Here is a 23,178-nt window from a genome sequence, read left to right on the forward strand (position 1 = left end):
CTGAAAGATAAATCTAAGTTATTTAATTGTGGGAAATAAACCTATAAGCAGGCAAAAAACACTGAGTCACTAAACGGAATTCCATTTAAATAAAAGGGTATCTGGCCTAACTCTGAGATGCAGATGTCAAATGCTTCCTTTTTTTTCACTTTATAATTTATTCATGTATTCAACAAAGTGCCGAGTGCCTACCATGGGCTGGGCATGTCTCTTTTATTTGATGACAGTCCCCTAGGCTCCTACGGACGAACGACAAGATTACATTTAGACGAAATAAAAGTGAGATCCCAAATCATCAGAGGGTCACTGAGTCACTGTATACCAAAAGGCAGCTTTGAGAAAGCATCCCCTTGGGAAGGAGCCATGACCGTAATGGCTGTAAGTGTTCATGCCCCCAAGATCGCACCTCACTCTTCTTCTAAGATGCAAAATCTCTCAAAAGTTTCCGGAAGAGGAGCCAGGAGCACAATGGTAAGAGAGTCTGCCAGCTTTTAGAAGGTCAGGTGATGCAGAAGTGCTGCTGGTTTGACTTACTGAATACACAACGAAAGGTGTATTGCAAAGGGAAACCCCAGGCTGGTGTCAGGCCAGACACGACCTCTTCCCCTTCTTCTCCGGGACTAGACCTTCGTTGTGACCTTGGCCTCCTGGGGAGACTAATTACAGCTCAGTCCCCTCTTGCAGGGACCCTGCAGCCCCACTCCCAGCCCCCTGCTGCCCAGCCTGTTGCCCGGTCTAGGGCTGCCTTCCACTGGGTGGTCCCTCCAGCACTGCAATGGCCCTCACAGTCTGTGGGCCCCAAGCCAGGCCCAGCAGCGCCCCCACTGTCATCATCCCGCTGGATGCTGTGTTAGAGCCTCCCAGGCCACTTCCTGCCGAGGTGCCGGGAGGGCGCTGCACTCTAAGCTCTGGACTGTCCAGCCTGTAAGGGGCTGGAGTCCAGTCAACCAGCCTTGATCCAGAAGCCTGGGAACTCAAGCCTTGAGCATCTTAGGGAAAAAACAAGAAAGACTTTCCCAATTCTGCTGTCTTCCGAATACCACTCTGGATTCTGGCTCCAGCCCCTCTGAGATTGTAAACATCTGGGGGGTGACAGACAGCCTGACCCTGTGACTCCGCCGCAGGCCCCCTGTGGATACGCAGATGACGGGTGGAGAGCGGTCAGCCGTCCCAGCCCGATAAGGGTCCCTAAAAACCCCAAATCAATGGGCAGATTTAGCCTTCTCAAACCACGCCACATACCAGCATCTGTGACATATGGTACAAATAAAATGGGCTTAGTCTTACATCGGGAAGGAGGTCATTAGAGGCAGCTGAAACCGGGAAACCTCACGGCAAGGACAGAAAAGGCCAGGCTTGGAGACGACACGGCTGCACGTCCAGCTGCACACGCTCCGTGGGTCAACGCTGGCTTTGCGTCCAGCCTTGGAAGACTCTGCTCCTTCACTGGAGGCTAAATTTGTCCCCGAGCACCCACTGCCCTGTGGAAAACCTGGGCTAAGACTTCAAATATGACCTAAGTCTTGGTCAAAACACAGGCAGGCATTCATGTGAGTAACAGACGTGTCACTGTGTGCCTGCCACACACGGTGCCCACGGAGGGGAGGAGACCAGAGCTTCTCCTCTGTTTCAGGACCTGCTTTGGGTCCAGCTTCCCAGGACAGGCCTCCGAGGGTCTGTCCTCCTCTTCTCTCTACTCCCAGCGCCCCGAGTCTGCACTTCCTGTGCTTCAGAGCCGGAGGCCACTCCTCAATTCCATAAGCTCGGGTCTAAATGCACCAAAGAGGAGGGTCCTCCCCCAGATGAGTGCCTCCTTGATAAATGGATGGAAAGGGCCCCAAATCTCCCACCTGAAAAGGGCCAGGATGTAAGGAGGCCACAGAACACGAGCAGTGATGCGGCCATGAGGACGGGGACCCGGCCGCCGTTTTCAGTAAATGCTTTTACTTTGTTTCATTTCCCCCTTTCTCTGTCCAGGCTGAAGGGTCACTAACAGCTCCAGGTCCAGAATATGCTCTGGGACAGTCGTCCCCTACCTTTTGCCCTCACAAACTATGACATCCAGCCCCCCACCCCCACCCCCACTGCCAGGCCTGCGAAAGCCCACTGAGCCACCTTTGTTTTGTTTGTGTTGATCTGTTTAATTGCACGATTGCTTTTGAGGCTTATTTAAGGAGTGGTTTAATTTGTTTCTTCCTGGTCTCCTGGCCCCGCCCCAGACGTCAGGTCCTAGAGACAAGGGACCTGAGCTGTCATTTGCACGGAAGTGTCTTGGCGCCTGGAATCTAGTGAGCGGCGGCTGACCAGAGGAGGGGGTTGCCCACGAGATTGTGGGGTGCAGCCACGGCGAGCGCTCGGGCTTTAACTTTGACTGTGGCTTTTACCAATGAAACATTCCCTCCCTCTGCATTTTGTCCTAAGAGAAGCAGTAGCGAGCGGTGAAGACCTCGTTGTTTCCATCACCGTGGAAGCTGGCATCTCATCTGGAAGGCACCAGCCCTGTCAGGCAGGCCCGGCCTATCCAGCCCCCAGATGGGTGTCAGCCTGCTGGGACCATCCCAGCTGGCTGACATTACGGCGGTTACTGTAATAAAGACCAGGGTTAGCTGACAAACTTGGTATTTTCTTATACGGCTGCTGTGAATTTTACAAAGTGTGAGGCAAGCCTCAGGTCGGCAGCGCTGCAGCAAAACAAAAACACACAACAGAAAAAACCCACACTGCTGAGGTCAGCTGTTGAGGTTCTCCTCGTGTACAGCTGTTTGAAAAATACAACACGACACAACACAACACAACACAATACAATACAATACAAGCAGCTGTGCGGTGGGGAGAAGTTAGGTCAAATCCAGGACCGAAAGAAATCTGTTTGGAGCTGCCATTGGGGGTGCAGGGCTGCCCCGTGGAACTGCTGCAGGGATTTAAAGAGGCAGAAGTTCATTTCCTGAGATTTAAGGAACTTTGCTGACGCCTGTGCTGGTGCGGGGTTCGAAGGACTGGGAATGGATCCGGCCGCCCAGGCACACAAGGCACGCTCCCCCAGCAGCTCGTCTAAATGCGGGGCTGCTCCACGTTGATTGATGGCCCAGGCAAACGACCTATTAATCCAACAGCAGCCCCACTTCTATTCCTAACTTACTGGAGGCAGAACGGCCACTGGAAGTGGTTTTCAACTGCTTCCTGTGGTTCCCCCGACTCTGCGGGGCAGGGGCTTCTATTTTTAGAAAGTGACCATTGCCATGAAGGTCCAGTCGGCCATAGATGCGATGTGGGGACTTGCGGGTGGCCTGGGCAGACTGGGTGGGCTCTTCATTCAGATGGTATTTTAAGAGTTCCTTTCAAGTGACGCATAGTGGAGAAGGCCACCACTTCCTCCTGAAGGGTAAGAGGGTGTGTCGAGGCCAACAGACGCTAGGACGCTTGGCCGTAAAGTGTGTCACTGTGTTTGGAGGGCTGGTGGCCTCCCCATATGAGGCTGCGTGGCTGGCGTCCATGAAACACCGAGATGTGTACACGCTCATTTGCATTTACCACGTACCTTCTCTGAGTATGACGGTACGTTGTGGATTTTTGTTCAGAATGGCTCAGTTTCACATATTCTGTTCCCTTCCAGTCAATGGGTCACGTGTTAGTTTGGGTTTCCTGGGAAGCAAATCCTGGCACAGGGGTTCACGTGCACGTTGCTTCTGTGGGAGATGGTCCCCGTCAGCATCCCTTGGGGCGTGGGCAAGCGAGGCACGGATGGGAGACAGTCAAGGATGTCGGTGAGTCGGAGATTCCTCAGAAGGCACTGCGGGGCCAGGTGGCCCATTTCTCCAGCTCTCCGAGGCCGCAGGTTCTTCTGAAGGTGAAGGACCCTCTTTGTGGCCAAGCTGGGGCTCCAGTTGACACGTAAGCCTGCAAACATGGGAGCAGGAAGCAGGGAATGGAGCAGGGAAAAGAATTCACAGAGCATCTGGATGGCGAGAGCTGAGGTTTCTGTTGGTTCTCCTGCCCCCTTGGCTGTGTTTTCTCATGGCTCTCATTTCATCACAGATGAAACTTTGTCACAACTCAGTATTCGTACAGCACTCCTCCTGGCTATGAAGCGTGATCTGAATGCTTCAGATGCATTTCTTTTTCTCTCTCTGTTTACTTTGCATCTTATTTTGTGCACTCATTTTATGCAAATCACACCCACAATGAAATATCCCCACGCGGCCACAAGGACAGGTAAGGTTAAAAAGGCTGATAATTCCAAGTGCTGGCGAACATATGAGCAACAAGAACTCTCACACGTTGTGAAGAAAACAGGACGGCCTATCTTATAAGGTTAAATACAGACTCACCATAGGACCCAGTAATACCCGCTTCTAGATGGTACCCCAAGAGAACGCACGTCCAAAGTCCTGTGCATGGACGAGCACAGCAGCGCTATTCATAGTAGCCCCAAGCTATCGGGAGCACTCTGCCTGGGTTCAAGCCCCGCCTCTGCATGTTAAAATGCTGAGTGATGTTGGCTTAGAAACTTAGCCTCTTTGAGCCTCTCTTCCACATCTGTCTAATGGAAATAACAGTAGCGACCACCTCATAGGGCTGTTGTGAGTATTAAATGAGTGAATATGTCTGAGAGCTCCATATTGGGTTACTTGTGTGCCTCAAAAAGATATGTTCAAGCTCTAATCCCTGGAACCTGTGAATACGACCTTATTTGGAAACACGGTCTTTGCAGACCTCACCACCAAGGGCTGAGGTGAAATGTCTGCTGGGACTGCTTCCCAGAGGTGCACAGCACCACCCAGGGCCTTCTCCACCGCGTGCAGCGATGAGAGACAAGCTTCACGGGCATCCCTTGGGCCAGCAGACGGCCAGGGGTGTGGCCCAGCTCACCTGTATCCTACCTGCGCCGTCTTAACGGGTCCATCACCCCCTGGGGCTGCCCCCGCAGAGCTCTGCCAAGCACATGTCCTGACATCGGCGGGCGGCCAGGCGCACTCACACACACATGCTTGGGCGGAGATGCGTATCACAGCCCCTGAGATGTGGGTTTTCCTCCAGATCAGATATGGGCCGAGGCCTCGCAGCTCCAGCAGAAGGGAGGAGAGGCACCGCATCTGAGTTGCATTAGCCAAACCAGCCCCAATTTATTTTTCCATGCCTGAGAATAATGATACATTTTTAGTCTTGTGAGATGCTGCACTTCAGGGAAAAGGCACAAAGACTCAAGTAACCCTGAATGCGGTTGTGGCCAGGCCCCTTCCGTGGATTTCTCTCCACCTTCCCGGGACTCCGAGAGACCCAGCTCCCATCCCCGGCGTCCTTCATCCCACCCCGTTCCGCTCTCGCCCCCAACACCCCTCTGCAGGTTGCCTTTTATTTCAACACAACACGTCAAAGAACGAGGTTTGGTTTTGGGAGCCCAGGTTTGTTGCTTGCAAAAGACTGTCTAAATGGAGTGACGCAGGTGTGCTTTGGGGGTGGTCTGAGAGAAGAGAAGCCCGGGGACAACACCAAGCCCGTGGGCTAGTGCAGCCCCAAACCGGAAGCTTTCCAGCCAAGCAAGCACGGTGAGGAGAGACTGGATGGGTCTCAGCTCAGACCACAGTCATGATGAGATCCACGTCTGTTCTTGGCAAGTATCCGATAGGAGAAAGTCTGCCTTCCGTCCCATACCACTTTCTGTTTGTGCTTTTTCTCCTTTATTTTAATGCAACTCCCTCTCCCCTTTAACACACACCTTTAACCCTCTGTGACCTTGTGCACTCTCAGCAGCGCCGCCCTACTGAGACTTGTTCCAAAAAAACCAGTGTCAGTCATTTACACATTAGTATAAATAAGCCATGGACGGGCTCCTTTTCTGGGCTGGAAGTGGCATTTAAGCCCCAGTTGTTCAGCGCTTGAACCAGCAGGCAGGCTGCGGCTGTCTGTATCTATAGCTGAAGCTGCTCCTGCCTGAGGTGGACAAAAACACGTTTGCAGCACATGCTCATCACGGGCACGTGGGCACACGTGCGTGTGCGTGCGTGTGTATAGGTGCACACGCACACTCTTCCAGGATCCCAGGGTGGAATATAAGTCACAGTTTCCAAAGGTCATTATGGGTGTTCCAGCACTGAGAAGTGCTGCCAATGTTGTCCTCCGAAAAGGAAGCAAGTGAGTGTTCCCATGCTGGAACGAGCCGGCTGTGTCTATCCTTGACGGTGGCGGCGGGGGCGGTGCGGGGGGCGGGGAGGTCAGGTCCCCGGGACGCTGATGACCCTGGGTATGAGGTGTACGGGGCTTTGCGCTTATTACACAGTCGCGTTATAAACAGGACTTCTTTTTAATGGTAGTGGGCACCAACTCAAAGACGTCTGCTGAAAAACTGTGCTCTTCTCTCTGCTGACTCATTTGGTGGGAATTACAGCCCCAAATGCCAGCGTGTGGCTGAGCCACATGACCCTCCACTGAAAAATAAGGACAGGATCGTTTCAGTCTTGCAAACAAACAACGGAGATGCAGCCAGATCTTCTTCCTCTGTTTGTTTTTTTCATTCACATCAACAGCTCCACACCCAGCATTCAATGTGACCCCCCTGGGTCAGTGCCTCCAGATTTGAGAAGAGAGAGGAATGGGTCACAAAGTGACCGCGCTGCTTTTTAAAATTTTTTTTTATTTTTTATTTTTTTGTGGTACGCGGGCCTCTCACTGTTGTGGCCTCTCCCGCTGCGGAGCACAGGCTCCGGACGCGCAGGCTCAGCGGCCATGGCTCACGGGCCCAGCCGCTCCGCGGCACGTGGGATCTTCCCGGACCGGGACACGAACCCGCGTCCCCTGCGTCGGCAGGTGGACTCTCAACCACTGCGCCACCAGGGAAGCCCTGCCTTTTTTTATTTTTTAATAAGTGAAAAGGAACCTTGGTGTGTGACAGAGGGAGGAGATGAAAACTCTGAATGGTCTGATTTTTCGGCCGAGTCCTAGAAGTAGTAGCGTGATAAATAAGCTGAAAGGAGAAACAAAGCCTGGACTCCAGCTCACTCTGCCACTAACTAGCCTGGTCACCCGGACTGCCATTTTCCCTCTGGGACCCCAGGTTTCTCATCAGCGAGATGAGGAAGTTGGTCTTGGCCAGAGCGGCACTTCCCTGGAACACAGTACCCCAGGCCAGCACCCACCCCAGGCGCGGCTTATTGGTCAGCTCATGTTCTCCGGCAGACCTCTGAACCCTTCTCAACCCCGCTCTCTGTGAGCCATTAGCAATCGGTCAGAAATCTAACAGCTACATGTGGTTGTCATATCCACATGTGCTGTGTTTGCCAACTATTTCCAGTAGTTTCCTGTCCAGGATTTTGGTAGGATTGCACTGCCTGCCTTTTTGGGTGACTAGTTCAGGCCAATGAGTCATGAGCCAGTGAGAAATGGGTCACTTCTGGGCTGGGGTGCCTCAGTGCTGCCATGAGACCCTCCACATCCCCCATGCCTCACAGGGCAACTGGAATTATCAAGTCATTGAGCAGAGGGCCCTGCTGACCTACAATGGACCTGCCCCATGAACGAGAAATAAGCCTTTATTTTAAAAAAAAATAAACCTCAGAATTTGGGGGTTGTTTGTTACTTCAGCGTGTCTTGGCCCTTCCTGACTGATACATCATCCTCGGCCTCTTGGGCCCTGTGGTTTTACAAGTCTGGGTCTGGTGACTTGGCCGTTCTGCCTGATTCAGAGCTGTCCCTTGGGACACTGACATCAGACCAAAAAGTTTATGGCAAGGACTCCCATGATGTTAGCGCTCAGATCTGTTTATGGTCCTTCAAGGACAGTTTTCCCAGCTAGTCGAGACACACCAGAGCCAATGTCCAAACACTGACCACACCCTTCTGGTGTCGGGATGTCCTGAGAAGCAACATAACAGCTAGCAGTTCTACGTTCACCTCTCTTCGTTTGTACGACATTTGCCAGCTTGAAAAACAAGTTCTCAGACCAGTTTTCCTTTAAAAATGGTGGGTCCGGGGCTGTCCAAGGTTCTGTGTTTTACTCCTAAACCCTTCCTCTAGACCAGTAGAAGCCATGACACTAAAGCAATGTGTGAAGACAGAGGGAAAAAACGCCACCCATGATGCTAACCGACCGGAATCTTACTCACCGAAGAGGTAGCTTCCTCCAGGAATCATCCGGGCCCGTGCGTGCAGGGCTGTGTAGGTGCAGAGATGGAGAGAAATGGACCCTTCCCTCAGGGCGTCACTGTCCAGGGGGTAGAGTGCAGTGTAGCAGGAGGTGGAGTCTGTCAGGCTTAAGCCTCCCTGTTAGAAAGTGACAGTCCCGAGGTTAGTCTTCAGCAGAGAGGCTGAGTCACGTAACGCTCAGGTCTCTGGAGCCTGCAGACCTGTCTTCACGACCAGTTTGCCCACTTTACCACTTAATTCACTGTAAACGTGGGCCAGTTGTTTAACTGGACAAGCTGAAAAATCACCTGTAACTAACACAACACTGTTAATCAACTATACTCCAATATAAAATGAAATTTAAAAAAAAGTCATCTGTAAACCAGGCAGCAACATCCCTTATTACAAACTTATGTATGAGTGATGGAGCCCATGCTTTGCGCCCAAGCCTGCTGCCCGACGTCTGCTGGGGACTCCCTAACCTCTGGCTGCTGTCACCCCACTTCCAGCAGGAAAGGGACACCCCGATACTCGAGGGCACCCCACACGTTCTGTCCCTGCCACCCTGTGCTCAAGAAATCTAAGACTCACTCCCTGAAAGAAACATCGGGCAAACGAGGAGGCTCTTAGGAGCCCGACAAGCCTTTGAAGGTGCCGGCAGCCCCATTGCTGAAGCTTTAAGTCCCGAGAAACAGTCACTATATGAACAGAACACTTGCATTAAATGTGCTAGACATGTCTAAGAGGATAAGAATACAGAATCCCTGCTCTTTTTTTTGTCATTTACAAAATTTTTATTCTAAAATTAACATACCGTAAGATTAATTTTCAAAGTTCCATTTATAATAATGAACTAATTCAAACATACAGAAGAGCTCAACCAGCCCTTGCTTTGCACACTGCCGTGTTAACCCAACTCACGCATAAACCCACGGGCACGTGTGCCCGTGAATGTGGAGCCACCAAAGCCAGGACTCCTTACAGAGTGATGTGGTAAACACTTCTCTACCCCCTCATGGGCTTGACAAGCTTTTTAAACACTGGGATGGGATTTCTGGCAATTTTTGTTTCATCCTTTGCACTTCTCTGTGTTTTTTTCCTCTTGAAGTCTGTATATGGAACATGCATTCCCTGTGCAATCATACTTTACAGTTAAAATAATAATGCAAAACAATAATGCATCTTGAACTCTGCTCTTGAAATGTTTACACCTGATAGCTTGTTTCCTTTCCGCCACACCCGTGTGAGATACTTGGGGTTAGTACTATTTGATTGTTGCGGACACAGGCTCAGAGAGGCGACGTGAGTTGCCCAGGGTCACACAGCTCCTAACAGGGTGAGGTGGAGAGTCAATTGGTATTTTTTCATGTAAGACAGCTCTTATCACTGAACCAGAGCCACCTCCTTGGATGGCGAAAAGTTCTTGGGAAAATCTTACTGCTGAGATGATATGCCTTTTTAAAAAATAATTAATTAATTTATTTTTGGCTGCATTGGGTCTTCGTTGCTGTGCGTGGGCTTTCTCTAGTTGCGGCGAGTGGGGGCTACTCTTCGTTGCAGTGCGCGGGCTTCTCACTGCGGTGGCTTCTCTTGTTGCGGAGCACGGGCTCTAGGCACACAGGCTTCAGTAGTTGTAGCACGCAGGCTCAGCAGTTGTGGCGCACAGGCTTAGCTGCTCTGCAGCATCTTCCTGGACCTTTTTTTTTTTTTTTTTTTGGAAAGATGTGGCATTTTATTAACAGATGGTCATAATGGAAATGTGACCAAAATTCACAAATAGGGAAACTGAGGAACACATAAACGACTAGAATCAAATCACAAGACCTGAATGAATATTGATGGAATCAGCTCCGTCACAGTTACAGTTCTGTTTCCTATCCATTTTTATTTGAATCCACGTCCCCTGCACTGGCAGGTGGATTCTTAACCACTGCTCCATCAGGGAAGCCCAAGAGATGATATGTCTTTTAAACAATGGCACACATCCCTGTTGAAAGAAGCATTTCTCTTGAGTTAAGGGCTAGGAACTCACTCTCCTTCAGAGAGAATGCTGAAATGAAGCCGTCAGCCCTTTCTCCCTCTCCCTCAGTGGAAGAGTAAATATACTTTGTCTGTGTTTAAGTTACGAGAACGTAAAGAGAGAGAAGTTTACTAGTTGTGGGTAATCTATACAATCTGTAACTACAAAATCATTTCTATTTACTTATTTTGAAGGGTCTAACCTGGTATTCTTTTAAAACAACCCCTGTGTAGACTGCAGAAAGGAAAACTAACCATGGCAACCTGGTCGTGGAAGACAGAGAGCTGACAACAGGCAGCGTGCGATCGGAGTTTGAGGTCAGAGATCATCTAAAGCAGCACCTCCTGAACTTGGCTCTGTGAGCAATTTTCCCAGGGCTGTTGTTCAAATGCAGACGCTTATTTGAAGGTCTGGTGTGGGGCCCAGGACTCTGCATTTCCAACCTGGAGTCTCAAGGGCCTTGGATCTGGTTTCGCAGCTCGGAAGCACGTTAGAATCACCTGAAGCTTTGAAGATCCTGGCACCTGAGCCCAACAGCAGACAGATTAAATCACACACCCTGGCGCTGGACCCAGGTGATTCCAGTGTGTGCGGCCAGGCTTCAGAATCACTGCTTACAACAAACAGTTCTCCAACCTTTAATCCCAGGAACACTTGACACGCTTAGACATGATTCAGGATTTTCTTATTTTTATTGGAGTCTAGTTGATTTACAATGTTGTGTTAGTTTCAGGCGTGCAGCAAAGTGAATCAGTTACACGTATACATATATCCACTCTTGTTTTAGATTCTTTCCCCATATAGGCCGTTGCAGAGTATTGAGGAGAGTTCCTCGTGCTCTACAGCAGGTCCTTTGATTCAGGATCTTGAAGAGCTTTTCCTATCCTATTTATCACATTAGAAAATAAAACTAAGTAATACAAAAAATTCATTAATTGATTCATTTCATTTTATGTTAAAATGAAAACATGTTTTATGGAAAGTAACTATCTCACAAAACAAACAGAATCGAGTGAGGACAGTGGCACTGTTGCCTGTCTGTGCCTCGAGTGTCTGCGTTACTAGGACACGGTTCGGGCCTCCCCGCTGCCCCTCCCTGCACCTGACCTGCCGCTCTTCATCTTGTTTCATCCCCAGCGACGCTGGCCCAACGTGGAACTCACAGAAGAGGAAGCCGAGCTCCGAGGGTGCAAGGTCTCTGTCCAAAGTCACACCGTGAGCACCAGGGCCCAGGCTGACTGACTCTAAAAGCAGCACTCTCAACCGCTAGGCTAGATCCCCCCCATGGGTGGACGAGACACAAGGGACTGGGTCTCATGCTCCTTAAGACCCCGTGAACGTTTCCTGGAAGGTGCTCAGTGAGCCCGCAGTGTCCCTCCGTCTGACGCCTGCAGCCTGGACTGTCACGTGTCCAGCCTTCTCGCTGCCCAGCCTGCAGTGATGGATGCGTTTTTGTTTGATTCCGTGAGATTGCGCAAATTCATGCAGCGCTTCCTGTGGCTCAGGCACTCCTCTGGCATTCCATAAATACCAACCCCTTTTATCCTCATGGTAACCCTGTGCTGTAGGTTCAGTGTTGCTCCCATTTTACAGGTAAGGAAACTGAGGCCACACAAAGCCAGGATTTGGACCTCTGCAGTCCGGCTCCAACTAAAGATCTGTCCTCTGCTGCGTCCAGTGACAAAGGGAGCTGCTCTGGTCTAGAAGGCCACCCTGAGGCGGTGAGGGCCTCTGCCTGGAATACTGGAGCATCTTTCCCTCCAGTTCAGAGCGTCCACCTTGGCACTGGGCTCTGGAGCCATCCACTGGCCCTGCCACTGCTCACCAGGGATTACCTCTGTCAGCCTGCAGTTCCTCCTCCATTCTGTTACCTGCTCACGACAGCCTCTCCTCTGTACCTTGCTGGCCGTCACTGTGGCTGGGGTGTACTTCTCTCCCCCTTGGTGATGGCTTTGGTTAGTGGCGTGTGGGCAGGAGTGACAGCGTGAGTTCTGAACCAAGACCTGGAGAGCCACAGTGGATTCCTCTTCACCCTCTTGCATTCCTGCCACCATCACTGGAAAAGCATGCCCGTGTAGCTGCTGGTCTTAGAATAGGCAACACGTGGAGCAGATCTAAACCTGGCCCACAGCAGAGACACCCGGCTTACAGATCTGAGAGAAAGAAACACATACTTGCTACTGGAAGCCTCTGCGATCTCAGGGTCATTTGTTACACAGCATTAAGTGCCGAGTGTGTCATTTGATAACAAGGGTGGAGACGATGTGTGAGCGGCTCTTAGTGCCGTGTCTGGCTCAGGGCAGCCCCCGTGAACATGAACCATTATAACAGCTACTTCAGATGCAGTTTCCACACAGCCCCTCCTCTTTCTCCTTCCTTAGTCAGCCGAGGCTCTGCAGCCTGCCCACCCTCCCCACCCAAAGGAACGAGGTGCTCACATACCACGGAGCAACAGGCTTGGGAGCCTGGGCCAGGTTTGTGGAAAACGGGAAAAGCCCTGGCCTCAGTGAATGGGGTTTTTCAACCTTATCTCGAATTCTCTTGGTGAGGCTGGTGGGTTTGTGCCTGACGGTGTTTTCTGAAAGGGTCTTTGTGGTATGAGCGTGGATGAAAAATGAGAAGCAGGAAGGAAACAGGCTTGACTTTGTTAAGAAGTGTTGCAGGTTTCAAAGGGAACTTGAAGGTGAGTCCAGGGCATGGGCCTGGCTCTGGATTTACAGCAGGCCCAGGACTCAGTGCCAGGCACGGAGGGAACCTGCCGTCCCGAAGGTGTCCTGGACGCCGTCCTGAGCCTGCTGGTACCACACCTGCTTTCCCTCGTTGACGTCTCACACAAACACACAACTTCAGCTGTTTACTGGACCAGGAGAGCAACCCATGATCCAATCCTTTTCTGATCATCTACGGAAGGCAGTAGAAAGGATCTGCTGTCAGGAGCTCGTTTCTCTCTGAGCTGTGTGACCCTGGGCACGTTAACTTTAGCTCTCTGAGCCTCTGTTTCCACGTCTGTGATAGATGGACACTGTAATGCAGACCTCATGTGGCTGTGCTGAGGACACAGCAAGAGCGAGCGTGTCCGAGCTTCCAGCCCCTTAACTGTGGCTCGATGCTGGCTATTAGGACTGCGGTCCTCACCTTTCTGTTTCAACGGATGCCAAGCTCCCCCACTTGTCTCTTAGCTCTGACTCACAGTGGCCACTGCTAAACTGAAATGCCCTCTGTTTATTGACATTTCTCATCTACAATTAACATGTAATGAGTGCCCTGGACGGACGAACGAAGAAGAACCTTTTCCTTCCAAGGAAAGTGGGAACTTACTCTGTGGTGCTGGGCAGCATAGTTAAGACGAATGGAATGAATGAGGCAAAGGAAACTCAAACTGGATATCAAGAAGTTCTGCGCATAACAGCTATTAGAGGAAACGGTGACAGGGCCGTGTGGTGAGCCAGGCGGAGCCAGGCTGGGAAAATACCGGCAATCTGTAATTTCACAGCAGGACAGTGGGAGACGTCGTGCTCGTGCCCAGGCAGAGAGGGGAGCAGGGGAGCGGGACGCAGCCAGCAGGGTGGCAGTGACTTGTTACACTCACGCAGGTGTCGTACAGGGGCTGTTGCTAACCACTATGGGTCATTGCAACTAAGCCGGGCTGTCATTCGGGTCATTGCTGAATCTCAAAATAGTGCAATTATAGGCGAGAATCTGGAATCAGGCACTGTGAAGGGATGCATTCATTTAAAGGAGGGGCTTAATAATAATCTATAATAACTAAATAATAATCTATCATAAGTAAATAGTGAGCAATAAGCTATAAATAATACGTAATAATCTATGACAACGGAAGGTACCCCACCTTCTTCACTTTTCACAGCCACTAAGAATTCATTTTCCAGAACATTCCCCTCCCCACCCCCAGTTCTCTTTTCCCAGACCAAATCAGACACAAAACTCTCGTGGCGCTGAAACCACGCCTCCATCCGAGGCTCGCACGTGGACCGGCTTCCTTCTTTGACTTGTTCTTGTTCCTCATTAATCGTTACTTGAACGTTCTGGAGGTTTTGCATTCCGGAACCTTCTTTGGCCTTCTCGTTTTTTGTAATTTTCCCAATGAGATAAGACATTTGGGGTCTGTTTTGGGAGTAGTGAGGGGTGAGTGTCAGTAAAAAAGAAAAACCCAAAACACGGGAAAAACTGTCTTCCCTTCGACATCCACAGACTCTCAGTCCATAACTGGCTTCTTCATTCCATTTCTGTTTTGGAAACCATCACAGAAAATCCCTGACACTGCCTTCTGCTGATCTGCAGTGCTTCTCTGTGTCTCAGGAGTCCCTGTTTAGGGCAAGCACACAGGGAGATGGGGGTGACCCAGATGACACAGCAGCTTAAATGCGGCCCCAGCGTGTCCCCACCCCGGGGAGACAATGCTGGATGGAAAGTCGAGTGGATGCACTCATTGCGGCCAAGTGGGGACTGTGCTCCCTGAGCAAGTGCTCTGCAGACAAAGGGAAACTGAGTCGAGGAATGTTAATTGCTTCTGGTACCGTCCCGTTTAGCCATGGATTAACCCTTATCAGCAAGTGGCTTCTTAAGTCTAATTCTGTCCCAGAAGGGAGGCTTGGCCTGTGCTGAGCTGAAGTCCGCCCTCATTTCCCAGGATTACCTGGCCAGTGGGGTCCCACACTAATCCCCACCTCATTTTAGTTAATTTCAACCTCCTGCACAGACCCTTTCCCCGAAGCTACCAATAAGAAACAAAAAAAAAAAAAAAAAAAGAAAGCCCAGCTTTGCTTCCTCCTCCTGTCCTTGCCCAGATTTTCGGAGATAAGAATGAGCCTGGAAAAGCCACCAGCAGACTCCAGAGCCCCGGAGAATTGGACAGACTTTCCCCTGGGGAAAGGCCGACGTCCTCTTTCTTCCAGGCTGTGCAGAGGCGCCATCTGTGCCCGTCGCTGGGCAGGGGCATGCGTTTGGACCTTGCAATCCCCTGGGTTAGCTGCTCTCTGAGCCTTGCTGGTTGGGGACGACCAGGACCCCTTCGTGGGGCCGAGCTGGGACTTACAGCCTCTCCCGGGTCCCGCATGGGGCAGCGTGCTCGGTTGCGATTATTCCTCATGGTGGAGAGCTGGTCCAGGACTTTTTCAGGGGTCCCACTAGAGACTGCATCTTCTTTCTCTGCTTTCTTTCCCCAGCTAGCATGGGGAGCAGATTCTACAGGAATAACCAGGACAGGCCTGTGAGTCTGTGCCCTCCTTGCTAGGGATCAGCTCAGGGCAAGGGGGCGATCACACTGAGTCTACCCTCAGTGGGAATTCACGGGGAGGGGGCAGCGCTGCAGCTGTGTGAGCTCACAGATGACTCGGGGCCTGAAGCAGCCAGGTGCCTGGGGAATAGATTACACCCCCCAGATCGACTCCTAGTGGCTGAGCTGGGGACTTCGGCCAGAACTGGGGGACCCGCAGGGAGAGCAGAGGCACCCCCATGGGGGAGAGGCTGCACTTTCCTCCCACTGGGTTTTTATTAATACGTCGCTCTCTATTTGAATTTCCTCCTGTATGCAAGAGAACAAGACAAAAATTCAAAACACCTGGTAGTTCAAAACTTACTCATTAAAAAAAAAATCCTGCTAATAATGATGATAGCAGAAAAGATGAAGTCCAGATGAACCACAGCTGCTGGTTCAAGTGACAAATTCGCATCCCTTTCTTCTCTGTGAGTGGGGAAAGGGGAAGGTATCAGCGGTTTAAAGTCGTTTAATGCAGATTTCCATCGTTGTTATCCTAAGTGGAATCATTGTTATCGTTGTAATAACATTTACCCAGCGTGCCTGTGCTGGGTGCCCTGCATATGGCGACCACATTGTCTCACAGAAGCCTGAAGCTTCCCGGCCCTGACAAGGGGGACGCTTCACGGGGCGTGGGGAGGGGGCTGGCGGGTAGGACGCGTAGGCCTCCCGATTCAGTTTGGCGGTGTTTCCCAGAACCTCGTAGACTCTTTGCAGCAGAATACTAGACGCCTGGCACATCGAATGGAAGGGGACTCTGCATTTGTTTAAACAAATGCTGCAGATTACTCTTAAGCACGTGAAATGAGTTTCCCCATCGATAAAAACAGACAGATGCTAATGCCTCCCTCACAGCATTACTGTTGGGGTGTTCAAGGAAGACGATCCAGGCAAACAACAGGACAAGGGCACTGATTACTGTTAAAAGTCAGCAATTATTATTATTATTGTGGTTGTTACTGTTATGGTTATTATTGACAAGCAAACCCAGGCCCAGAGAAGGAAAGCAACTGGCCCAGGGTCACACGGTGACGAGGGGGCCAGCACCCACTGTGAACCCCACTTTGGGGCTCTCCCCAGCTCCACATCCCCTAGCGCCCAGTTGTCCCTTCCTTATTGTGTGGACCAACTCCGGGCTGAGGTGGGGGGTGCTGAATGCTGAGTCCCTTCCCTCGTCTGGGTTCCCTACAGGCCCTCCCCCAGAAGGCATTTCCTCTGCTCCCGACGAGAAGAGAACATTTCAGGGTTCTCCCTGGTAGAGGCGTGATGACTCTCTAGATGTTTAGGTTCCCATCAGCCGGAGCTCCGAATGGGGCTGACGTGAACCATCTCAAGGCAGGAGGTTCCAGCAGAATGACCTTGTGGCCATTTTCTTAGGGAAAACAGGCCAATCGAGGCTTGATTCTTCTGGTTCCCACACACTCCAGTGGGATGGGGACGCCAGTTTGGCTGCACGATTCTGTCCGCATTCAGAGTTTTTTCTCGCTCATTCCGTAACCCGATCAGGATTCCGAGCCCATGTGTGTTGGGCTGTAGCTGGAAGCCCAAGCTCAGGGCTATAACCGCGGCCTTCAGGCCTGTCTCAGTGACCCAGGCAATTTGGGGGTCAGTTGAACAGAAGCGGGCTGCGAGTTCACAAGAAGGCCAAGTTGTGTGAACAAAATGCTTATGAGATTCCCGGGTTCACGTCTCGCCTTGAGGCGGCCTCACAGGTCTCCCCGGCAGGCAGCAGCAGGCCAGGCGGTGCAGCTGTCGACGGGGAAGAACGATGAAAGGCTGGCCAGCCAGCGCGTGGGGACCACCGGTGGATCACAGGATCGAGTGGTTCAGAAACGCAACACGTCGTGTTCTCTTCCAGTAGTGGGCGGAAAGCTCTGGGTAAGATGAGAAGCAGCTTGAATCCGTTCCACGGAAGATTCCAGGAGGGGTTAGCGTTCTCTAATTCCCACTGCTGATTCTGCCCTATAGATTTTGTCAGGCACTGGGGGCTGAAGCATACCACCTTCCTCATTCGTGGGTTTTCCATCCAGGAAAAACTAGGAAATAATGGGAAACTTGAAAGAAATCCCTCAGCACGTGTTTCCACACCAAAGAGGCTGTGCTGTTTCCCTGTCTGGAACCTCTGAGGAGCTTGAGGCCGACGCACCCACCAGATGAAGAGTCCGGAGGCTAACATCTGCTCTTCGGTCAACTGCACCCAAGGGCATGTCCAGGAAAGGCTAGTTAGAGTGGACTCTCTCTGGTTGCCTCTGTTTGGTTCTGGGTCAGTTATGGCCTCCGTGGTCATGGTCCATTTGGTCTTGGCATCTCAAGAGCGTGAGCTCTGGAGCCAGGTTGCTCCTCCCATCCCTGCTGTGTGTCCTTGGAAAGTCAGTTAATGTCTCTGAGCCTCAGAGGTTTACACTTTTCATATGTAACGTGGGGATATTAAAAGTACCACATCACTTGGCTGTGAAGATGAAACGCCGGGGGTGGGAGGGAGAGCGATGTATGTAAAGTGCTTCACCCAGTGCGGGGCACAGAGTAAGCCCTCTTTAAGGATATGTTGCTATTATTGGTGTTATCATCCTTATTCAGATAGTACCCATTAGTAAGCACAGCTGTGATCCCAGCTTCTGTTTTGTAGAATAGAAAGAGCCAGAGGTGGGAGAAGGCAAAACCAGGAAGAGAAATTCGTGGGGAAATGCCCCACGTCTTTCTGAGCTCCTCTGCTCCAGCTGTGAGTGGGAGGAGAGGGTGCACCTACTCCAGTTGGGTTGCTGAGCTCTCGAGAGGGAAGGGGTCAATGGCAGGCCTCTACCTGCAGGAAATATGTTCTTTAGGCAAACCTCTGGGACCTTTCCCTTCCTGGGTTGGTGTCTCCTTCTGACCTCAGAGGTGAGTTTGGCCAATCCTTTGGGCTATTCGTGTCTGTCGTGTTTGAGATCCCCAGAAGCTGCCCCAGGACAAGGATTCTAATGTGAGTTGTCTATTTGGGTGGTGATCCTAGGGAACACCAGCAGGGGAGTGGGCAGGTGGAGAAGGGACCCAGAGAAGGGACAGAGTCAACTGGGGAGGGCTGGAGGTGTCACTATCAAGCAAGTTCATGTGGGAAATGATGTAGAGCACAGACCTCAGGATTGTCGCACCCAAGGGAGGGAGCTGGGGTATTGACACGCCACCCCCATTAGTCACTGACTGCGGGCTGCTCCTGTGGGGGGAGGGCGGTTAAGTCCCTGGAACTCTGTCCCGCCATGCATGTGTGTAGGCAGAACAGACTCTGGGGACCTCGGACAGCCCTCCACCAATGAGATGGGAGTGCCGAGAGCTGGAAGAAGTTAGGCAGTGGCCCGATGCTGTCAGCTACGGATCACTCAAGAACATCGTCTGCCTTCCTCTAGCCTACCTTGACTTCTTCCTCTGTTTTATTTCTTTCGTATTTATTTCCCAGTGTTGAAATGCTGCTGCCCTGCAACTCTATTTTCAACTTATTTTACTGAGTATATCTTGTGCCCTGTGTAGCTGGTAAGTTCTCTTGAGGGCGGGAACACGGTTTCCAAATGCTCAGATAACAGGACACAAATTCCAAACACAGATGTGTTCATGGGTTTCCTCTGTCCCTTGAGTCCACTGCAGAATATTCTAAAATCGCCAACACTGCCTTTCTCTTCCCAAAGGAGAGTCTTCAGAGAATGAGCAGCTAGGTCTATAGCATAATAATAGAATGAGGGGCTGGGGGGAGAGGAAAGTGGCTCAGGGCTCAGAGTGGAGTTTGGGAAGGACTTTCAGCATGCACAGCTCTGATGCGGCATCTGGGCACACAGGGAAAGGAGGACAAGGAGGGTGTTTCCAAGCATGCTGTTAGGGATGGCAGGTCCAAGTCCCTTTGTGGTTTTAAAGAAAAGTAAGTAAAGTATTGGAGTTATTCTGAAATTACTTTTGATTGGTATACTGTGTATTTGGATTGCAATGGATTTTTGAGACTGAACTACGTAGATTCTGGGCTTAGATAAGGACTCCACTGTATTTTCCAGAGGGCAAAAATGCACATGCCATAGGTAACCAGTAAATGCTTGTTGAATGAATTAGTGGATGTTTATGAACGTTTAGAGCTGGAATATGCCTTAGAGACTCTAGTCTAGGTATGTGACGCTCAAACGCCTCTGTAAAATTTCCAGATAAGATGCAAGATGCCCAGTGAAATTTGAATTTCAGACTAAAAAAGAGTACTTGTTAGAGTATAAGTATGTCCTAAATACGACATGGGACAAGCTTACACTAAATCTGCTAAATCTGGCAGCCTAGGTTTAGGAAATGTGCCGGTCGTGGAACTTAATCAAGTGCAACAAGCCATCAGAGGATCGGGAGAGCCGGGGAGTGGGGATGTTTCAGGATTGGTGGGCACAGGTCCTAAGTGCATTTCTTTAAAAAAAAAAAAAACACAACAAAATCATCCTCTGGGCAAAACAAAATGCACCTTTTAAGCTAATGTCCTTATGTTAAGTAAGGAATCTGAAATGCAGAGGAGAGGAGAAGCAAGGAGCCTGCAGACCCCAGGCAGTCAAGGCAGAGACGAGGCTGGACCCAGGTTCCTCCCCCGCAGGCCGCTGTCCCCTGCCCCACATCACAGGGCAGGGTGTGCGCGTGCCTAATGTGTGGCTTTTGATGCGCGCCCGCCTTCAGAGGGCAGGTGATGGGCGAGTATTCAGGGTAAGAGCAATTTCGTGGATCACTAGGTGTAGCCAGTGCACATTCTCCCCGAAGACCCTGAGTAGACCCCCTTGGTCTCCTCTTGCATCCAGCAGACACTATGGCTTTTCTCCCAGTGCAGCCAGCTGGTATTATTTTTCTTCATTTTTGCCATTTGAGGTGCTCTTGATGAAGGTACAACAGTTGGGATATTAGGTAACATATTCCATATCTTGGGCAAGTTATCCTGCCTTTCGAGTCTCATTTCCCTCATCTGAAAAATGGGAGGATGTCAGGTCTCTCTGATCTCTAATGAGGGGGACCGGTGCGCCCCACTTTGCCTGGGAGTGTCCTGGTTTATGCCCGTTGTCCAGTGTAGTCATCAACTGCGCTCCCTTTGTACCCTCCAAGCCATCCTAGTTTGCATGAAAAATGAATGGTACACTCCTTCCAGGCAGTGGTGTGCTGGAGTCGCCCAGCATGGGCTCTCCAGACCTGATGACTATGTGTTCCCAGTGAGGTCCCACAGGTAGCTTGAAATCAGCCACAGACAGAGTAGTTACACCATGGCCATGAGCAAGCACTGCTTCCGCCCAGAGAACTGGCTGTTAACACTAGTCAGCACACCACTGACTCTGCTCTCATGGTCGACAACCACGTTACATACATGTCTGGACAAACTGCCAGGTAGTCAGTGAGTGAGCATTTGACTCCAGAATCCATTTTATTTTTGTTTTTAGTTTTTGGCTGCGTTGTGTCTTCATTGCTGCACGCAGGCTTTCTCTAGTTGCGGTGAGCAGGGGTTACTCTTCCTTGCGTCGCGCAGGCTTCTCATTGCGGTGGCTTCTCATGTTGTGGAGTATGAGCTCTAGGCGCGTGGGCTTCAGCAGTTGTGGCACGTGGGCTCAGCAGTTGTGGCTCCCGGGCTTTAGAGTGCAGGCTCAGTAGTTGTGGTGCACGGGCTTAGCTGCTCCACGGCACGGGGGATCTTCCTGGACCAGGGCTCGAACCCGTGTCCCCTGCATTGGCAGGCGGATTCTTAACCACTGTGCCACCAGGGAAGTCCCCAGAATCCATTTTTCAAAAGATATTTTGGTCCATCCATGTTGTTGCAAATGGCAAGATTTCATCGTTTTTACGGCTGAGTAATATTCCATTGTACAAATGTACCACATCTTCTTTATCCATTCCTCTGTCGATGGACGCTTAGGTTGCTTCTGTATCTCAGATATTGTGCATAATGCTGGGAGGGCAAAACGGGTGGTGGGAGTCAACAGTATGAGACGGAAGGAAACTAGAGTTCTGGTGGTGAGCATGCTGAGTGTGGACAGAAGTACAAATGGAATCCTGCACACATGAAACTTATATAATGTTATAAACCAATAAAAATTTTAAATAATGAAGAAAGCTACTTTGGTGACGATTGAGTTGACATAATCAGTGTTCTAGTTCTTCTGTAACTGACGCATGAATATGTCCACTTAAGCCAATGTCTGTCCTGGTCCTCAGTGGTTATAACGCTGTGAAAGCAAAGTTCCCTGGCTTTGAGTGAGGTTTTCTGTTTCATCCGTCAGTTTGGTTGGATGGACCTGGTTACTGTGGGACACAGTGTCTCAGCAAAGCTGAAAGCCCCAGATGCTCTCGAGGAAAGAGCAGCCTGCAGTTGGCTATTCCGGGTCGCCCCCTGCTTGGGTGACCATTTCACCTGATGCTCTTCTGAAAAAGCGCATTTAAAATGCAGCCCTTGTCACGTGTGGAGAGGCTGCAGGTGAGGCTAGCTTTGCTCCTGGGCTTCCTTCCCCGTGTCTAGGCCGACAGACTAGGAACTTTTCCCTTGAGATGGGGAGTCTTTTCCCCACCCCACCCTTGGGAAGGGGTGCTGATATCTCCCCACCCTCCAAGAAGGCATGCCTGAAATATGCTGTGTGTGCCCTGAGCACCGCCACTCACAGAGCCACTCCTCCGACCTCTGAGCTCCTTACGTCATCCGCAGGGAGCCCAAGACCCAGGGGTCATGGATGCTAAAGGCAACACAGAGGGTGAGCGCCAAGGCTTCAACTCCCAAGAGGGGTGAGATTCAAGCAGCCTAGAACATCAGAACGGTGAAGGCCCTTAGGGGTGATAAAGTTACCCCAACTCATTTTACAGATGGGGAAACCAAGGCTGAGAGTGGGCGGGGCCTCCAGGGAGGCGTCTGGACCTGGTTCCCCAGGAGACCTGACGCCGACGAGATACAGACACTTAGAGCACCGCACCTCTTGGGTCCCAGTTTGCTCATCTACAAAATGGGGAGATGAAGTGTCTACAGCTGAGGGGTTTTGAGACTGAAATGAGATAAAGCCTGCAGGGCGCGCAGAATGCGATGGTTATGCAGCATGGTACTGGACCCACGCAGTTTGATAATCAGAAGTTTGCTGTTATTGTTAGTTGTTGTTGGGGTTTTGTTTTGTTTTGTTTTGTTTGCAGTGGCTGTAATTCACTGCTTCTCAGAATCTGTGATCCCCCTTCTTTCCTTCCTTCCTGCGAGGAACCTGAACCTCCTAGTCATGTGATTTGTTCAGGCCCCAGGTGGTTTGGAAAAATCACATACTTCAACGTGCTTTGACGCCGTTATGGATTCAAGAATGGGGCTGCAACATAAACCCATCCAATCAGAGCAAATCTCGGGACTTGGGTTGGGTGAGGTGGGGGAGACACCCCGTCTCCTCTCCTGTAGGTGAAGAAGGAAGCGTGGAATCTGGTGCAGTTGGCAGCCACCTGACCACCTCGAGGGAAGTCATTGTGTAGGTGGAGCTGCCCTAGAGAAAGAGAAGCACAAGTCTGGTGGCACCGTCAACTGCTGGAACAAACCGAGCCTGAAGCTCGCCTGACCTCTGGATTCTCCACTTATATGGGTCCATACATTCAAATTAACGCTTAAACTAGCCTGGATATGTGCTACTTGCACCCTAATCCGTTGAAATGCTTTTCTGCAGTGAGGCAGCGCCAGAGCCTTCCAGCTAAATGAGACAGTGTACAGTGAGATAGAGACAGTGTACAGTGAGATAGAGACAGTGCAAAGCATCTCCTACAGCACTTAACACATAAAGGCGCT

The 23,178-nt window shown here is 50.8% G+C and overlaps 1 protein-coding gene across 1 annotated transcript in view; it reads right to left on the minus strand.

The window, feature by feature from the left end:
- C19H16orf95 (chromosome 19 C16orf95 homolog) overlaps positions 1 to 23,178 on the minus strand; it is a 438,566-nt gene that overhangs the window by 19,752 nt on the left and 395,636 nt on the right. The window contains exon 19 of the mRNA XM_060129824.1: positions 8,100 to 8,256. The gene's annotated coding sequence lies outside the window, so the exon portion shown is untranslated. The remainder of the gene's footprint in view (positions 1 to 8,099; positions 8,257 to 23,178) is intronic.

Source organism: Lagenorhynchus albirostris, chromosome 19, assembly GCF_949774975.1.
Source record: "Lagenorhynchus albirostris chromosome 19, mLagAlb1.1, whole genome shotgun sequence".
Lineage (NCBI taxonomy): Eukaryota > Metazoa > Chordata > Mammalia > Artiodactyla > Delphinidae > Lagenorhynchus > Lagenorhynchus albirostris.